We start from the raw sequence: 6365 nt of genomic DNA on the forward strand, positions 1-6365 counted from the left end.
GGCTGGAGCGTGCTTACGGAGACTGCGCCTCGACTCGTCAGCGACACCTCCCTGCTCCGGCTCTCCCCCACGCTCCATTTCTCAAAGAGGAAACCGACCCAACAAATAACGAAGCTATTCAGAGCTAGAACCAGAGCCCAGGGCTCTGAACTGCTGGCAGTGCTTGCATGCACATGGTGACTTCCCAGCGCGGCTTAGTTGGGTTGGGGCTTCTGTTTAGTAAACCCCTTGAGCATTGCACGAGACAAGTTTGTGCTAATCACCCAAACCGATTAAACCAAGTATTTATTTGCACTTCACGATACTCAGGAAACAAAACAATGGTATTGTGGTCTGTGAGGGGTGTGTGCATTTAAATATTGCGCAACAGTAGAAGATTGTTTGGTTTTGTATGAAGATTAGCAATATTTTTTCATGTGAAGCAATTTTTAAAAAAAGTTAACAGCCTGCAGGATGGGAATGGTCCCGCAGTCAGCCTTCATCTAAGTCACAGAGACCCGTGTACTGGCACACACGGCATTGTAGTAAAACTCCGCCAGGTGATTCTCTGTACACAGTTGCACCAAAGCCTGGCTCCACACTCTGTCCCTGCCCCACAGATGTCCACTCTTCCAGCCTGTGGCCACCGCACTACCGTCACCCAATCACCCTCGCCCTTGGGAACCAGGGTCTCCAGCATGTCTTTCCTCACACCTTCCAGGACTCGGTCTTCATCTGTCCTGCACGTACAGGTATCTGGACTCAGAACGTCTTCAATCGTCATCTTAGTGTTGTAATAGTGGCCACCTTTCTGCCGCTTGTCCACGAAGTGCACACGCTGGTCCCTGTGCAGCTACTGCTGACTCCTGCTGGCTGCTTTCTCTCTCTTGGCTGCAGACCCATCCCGTAGGTCCACGGGGTGTTTCCACTTTCTGTCTAAGTCCTTCTAAGGGTCATGCAGGTCTTTATTCTCTAGGGTCTTCTGTAACAGGCCATTCCATTGTGTTGTCCAAAGCATGTTCTGCTCAGCTGGACAGGACGCAAGAAATTCTTGTGAAATTCCTGCTGGGACACAGGTTGCAAGCAGTAGCTGCTCATAGTCATGATGTGACTGCCTACTGCTAGCTGAACCACGGCCCACACATTATCAGGATCAAGGCCTTCCACTTTTCCATAGAGGTATTGATAAGGGTCAGAGAGGACCACCATAGTGCCTTCAACAGCCCTTGAGTTTGATTTTCCTTATCCTTCTCTTGCTCCCTGTCTGGCTTTGGTGGGTGGTAGAAGCCACTGGAGGCCAAGGCCTGGGCCTTGTCAGGTTGGCACACACCCTTAATCCCTTGGGCCTCAGTGCCTTTACACAAGGCTTTAGCACTTGATTGAAAGTATGACAAATGCCTTCACTAGGTTGCCAGCCCATTCCCTGAAGCATGGCCAGCACAAAGGCCTCTATAGGGACTGCCTGGCACTGTTTCAGCCTAGAGTTCACTGTCTATCCTTTACTCACTAGGAATGCATCTTTTCTGGATCATGGGGATAGTGAGCATGGGATCAACACCCACACTGTCTCTCTCCTATAGAGACATCTCGGGTTCCTCATAGAGCTCCCTCAAGGCTGGGGACAGCAAATACCTCTGTGAATGGCCTGAGGGTTTGGGCTAAGAGCTGCCTGTGATAGGCATTCTGGATCAGTGGGATGACCAGTTCGTTGGGGACTTCTGGGGACTTCACACTCTGTGGTTCCCTTCCTTCCATGGTCTTCAGGAAATCCTTTTCCTTTGGGGCCAACCATGCACCATCTCCCTGATCTGCCAGCTGCCTCTGCACAAAGGAATGTATGAAATGAAATGACAGTGGGGCAGCAGAAAGACCAGCCAGCTCCAAAATATGGTCATCAGCATCCACCATTTTGCCTGTCACCAAATAATGCCTGCAGTATCACTCAGTATTTTACCAGAACCACAGATATAACATAAGACATAAATGTGTAAGAGCTGACAAGATGGACTTCCAGTGTCACCCACAGAGTTGGATGAGGAAGTGTGCAGGGTGTCTGCACCCTGGGGACTAAACAAAGGATCTAGTCCGAAGTCTGGAGTGCCCTGCAGTGTCCCATGGCAGTCCGTTTCAGGAGGCTGAAGGATCTATGCCAGAAACCAGGTGAAGGGGATGATGAAGACTGGGCTTCTCCGAAAGGAGATCTGGCCTTCCTCAGTTCCTCTTTATACCATCCAAGCCACAAACTGCCCAAGGGTGGGAAACTGCTAAGTCATTTAAACTTCTCTTCACGAAATTTCTCAACCTGATAGTCTACCATCACAGCTGCCCAGAGTCAGATTTGGAAGAGTGCAAAAAGGCTGCCTGGAGATATAAAGGATCCAGGGGAAGGCCTGGAGCTCACTGTAGGGTCCTGACTGAGTTCCTATCAGGAGGCCAAAGGGTCCACAGTGGAAGACTGGAGTGTTTGTTCTAGAAGCCAGGGGACCATATCTGAGGTGAAAGTGAGTCTGGAGCTTCTCTGAAGAAACAGAAGCCAGCCTTCCTCCTTCATTTCCCTATTATTCCACTCAGGAGGCAAGCCTAAGGGTTGGTGTCCTACCCAGGGTGGTTCTTCCTACAGTCCCGGTTGTCTCTTCTTTCCATTATTTGCTTTGTTGTGCAGCAAGGTTGTAATTGGACATAATTCTATTTGTCTATTTTTCCTTTTGCTTCCTGTGCTTTTATGTATTGTCCAAAAGTCCTTGGTCAGACCGATGTCACAGAGTATTTCCCTGTTTTCTTGCTTTTTCAATTTTGCAATAATGTCTTTAATCCATCTAGTGTAACGTGTAGCTAGGGAGAGGGTAGTTTCACTCTTCTATACGTGGTCATCCAGTATCCCAGCACCATTTCTTCGAAAGAATGTCCTTCCCAGTGTTGTGTTCTGGAAAACAGTCATGTAGCTGTAAGTGTGTGATTTATTCACTATTTTGTTACATATTAAGAGATGCAATGTCACAAAATGCTCTCTGAGATTTTCAGTGATTTTGAAGGCTTTACAATTCATGCAAATTAAAAGATTAAGAATTTGGAACACTAACTTTGAACTGGTTATGTCTACAATAAGTTTCTCTCAACATTCTTCCAAATAAACATGATATATCTTTATTTTTATTAAAAGAATATTTTAAGTTTAAATTTTTTCCAAGCATTTGTGCACACATTTGTAAATTAGTTTCTTAATTATTAATATGTTATTTCTGTTAGAAATAATACATTAAAAATGATCTATTTTCTGTTTACTACCAATGTATAGAAATATAAATTTTGTGAATTTTAGGTAATAATGTTGCCACATAACTCCTACATTCAATAATTAATGCTAATAACAATTTTTATTATTCTTTGAATGTGTGTCATCACAAATAAATTTAACGATCATAGAAGGAAACACCATTGTTCTACCTTTAAATCCTTGTGAATTTATTTCTGATTTATACCCCATTTTATGTTTTATGAGTTTTATTAGCATACTGAACAAATGTGATAAGGTAATACTACATATTATCTTTAATATACTAAAACACCAATGAGAGTTATGATATTTACAGCAGGCATGTTTGCCAAGGTTTATATTCTTGAATAAATATAAACAATATCTTATACCCTATGTCTCTATAATTTATACGCACTCTTTGCTTCAGCATCATAGATACTATAATTTTTAAAATGAAGCGTGAATGCTAAATCTTACCAAGAAATTTTGTAGCTATAGTATTGATTAGATTATTCCCATACTACAAATAAATTCTAAATATCACTGAAACTTTAAAATGAATAATTATACCCTATATCATACCAAAATCTGACGCAAAGAAGGAAAATCTTAGTAATTTTCTATCTATAAAAGATTTTGTTCCATTAAAAATCACTACACAAGGACCTTCCCATCTGGCTAGGTTCTGTCATGACTTCTTAAAAGCCCACATTTGAATTCTAACAAATTCTTCCCCAAGAATGTAAAAGTAGAGAAAATCCAATATGTTTTTCAAAGACTGTGTAACCAAGACATTAAATATGGAAAAGGACATTATGAGATAGGAAAAGAACAGAGCACACCTCTTCATAGCATAGATATGAAAATGATAAATATAAGTTTAGTGAAGCCACTCTAGTCAGGCATAAAACTGTAACTACATTGTGCGTAAGTGATGTCTATAAAAATGGTGCTTTAATGTTAAAAATATAAAGCTGTATAACTCACATTAGAAGCTAAAGACAAAAATATGATTAGCTCAACAGAAATAGCACAAAACATTTAACAAAATCAAAAACTAGAGACAAAATTTAGAAACCTAGTAGTAGATAGAAACTTTCCAAAGATGAAAAAGTAAAACCACAGAAATAAAAGGATTACGAGAGTGCTATGGACCACTATATATCAGCAGACTAGATAATCTGGAAAAATGTATAATTTGTAATTTTTGCTCATTCATAATGATTATCTTCAGTGTGGTGGGCTGGTACAAGTGCATAACACATCTGAATTATTTTCTCATTTTGTCCATTTGCTACTTGCAAAATCTCTACTTGTGTTTTCTTTTCTTCAATCTTTTTTCCATTCCTCTTATCCCCACTCTGTTTTCCTTTGCTCCATCATTTATCCCCTTTCACATTTGAAAAAGATCTTCCTGCTTCCATAAGTTCTTAGAAATGTACCATCTACTAAGCCAACTGGGTATCATCAAATGCCCATCAGAAATAGAGTGGCAGAATCAAGTGTTACATTTGCCTCTAAAAGACTGTTAAGAATGAACGGGGCGGCATTGGGGATTTAGCTCAGTGGCATAAGCGCCTGCCTTGCAAGCAGGCAGTTGTAAATTCCAATCTTGGTACCGATACAAAGGAAAAACACAAAACAAGCAAACAAACAGACAACAACAAAACACAACGTGTTGGACCTTTTTCTCCACATCTTTGCTAGCATTTATCAGTTTTATCTTTTCTTGTTGAAATAATCTCATTCTGCTTCCGGTTTGCGTTTCCTTTACGATTCCTGCCATTTTGTTCTCATTCTTGCTCATTTATGTAGCTTCCTTCAAAAAATACCTGTTCAGATCTCTTGCTCTTTCTTCAGTGAATTCTTAGGGATTTTGCTGCTGAGAATTTGGGATTCTTTATATATTCTGCATATTAACTTTCTGTGAGATGAATAGTTTACCATTATTTTTCCTACAGTCCCGGTTGTCTCTTATTTCCATTATTTGCTTTGTTGTGCAGCAAGGTTGTGATTGGACATAATTCTGTTTGTCTTTTTTTCCTTTTGCTTCCTGTGCTTTTATGTATTTGTCCAAAAGTCCTTGGTCAGAACAATGTCACAGAGTATTTCCCTGTTTTCTGCCTTGTTGAATTTTCCACTAATGTCTTAATCCATCTAGTGTAATGTGTAGCTAGGGAGAGGGTAGTTTCATTCTTCTATACGTGGTCATCCGGTTTCCCAGCACCATTTCTTCGAAAGAATGTCCTTCCCAGTGTTGTGTTCTGGAAAACAGTCATGTAGCTGTGTGCGATTTATTTCTATTTTCACTATTTTGTTACATATTAAGAGATGCAATGCCACAAAATGTTCTCTGAGATTTTCAGCGATTTTGAAGTCTTTAAAATTCATGCAAATTAAAAGATTAATATTTTGTAACACAAATTAATTTTGAACTGGTTATGTCAACAATAAGTTTCTTCATATTCTTCCCAATAAACATGATATATCTTTATTTTTATTCAAAGAATATTTTAAGTTTAAATTTTTCAAAGCATTTGTGCACACATTGGTAAATTAGTTTCTTAATTATTAATATGTTTTTTCTGTTAGAAATGATTCATTAAAAATGATGTCTTTTCTGTTTACAACCTATGTAAAGAAATATAAATTATGTGAATTTTAGGTAATAATGTTGCCACATAACTCCTACATTCAATAATTAATACTAATACCAATTTTTATGTTCTTTGAATGTGTGTCATCACAAACAAAATTTAACGATCATGGACAGAAACACCATTGTTCTACCTTTAAATCCTTGTGAATTGATTTCTGATTTATACCCCATTTTATGTTTTCAGAGTTTTAGAAGCATACTGAACAAATGTGATAAGTTAATCGTACATATTATCTTTAATATATTAAAACACCTATGTGAGCTATGATATTTAGAGCAGCCATATTTGCCAAGGTTCACATTTTTGAATAAATAAAAGCAGTGTCTTACACCCTATGTCTCTATAATTTTTAATGCACTCTTTGCTTCAGCACCATAGATACTTTAATTTTCAATTATACTTTATCTGATAATATTGCCAATTCTGTTGATGATAACAAGAAACAGCACAGTGACCATGGTAAGACTCCT

General features: G+C 39.1%; 1 pseudogene; it reads right to left on the reverse strand.

The window, feature by feature from the left end:
* Positions 1–268: 268 nt before the first annotated feature.
* On the reverse strand, positions 269–2299 carry LOC100730584 (G-patch domain and KOW motifs-containing protein-like; annotated as a pseudogene).
* Between the last annotated feature and the right edge of the window lie 4066 nt (positions 2300–6365).

Source organism: Cavia porcellus, unplaced genomic scaffold (assembly GCF_034190915.1).
Source record: "Cavia porcellus strain 051 isolate PalLab524CR breed Dunkin Hartley unplaced genomic scaffold, mCavPor4.1 scaffold_12, whole genome shotgun sequence".
Classification (NCBI taxonomy): domain Eukaryota; kingdom Metazoa; phylum Chordata; class Mammalia; order Rodentia; family Caviidae; genus Cavia; species Cavia porcellus.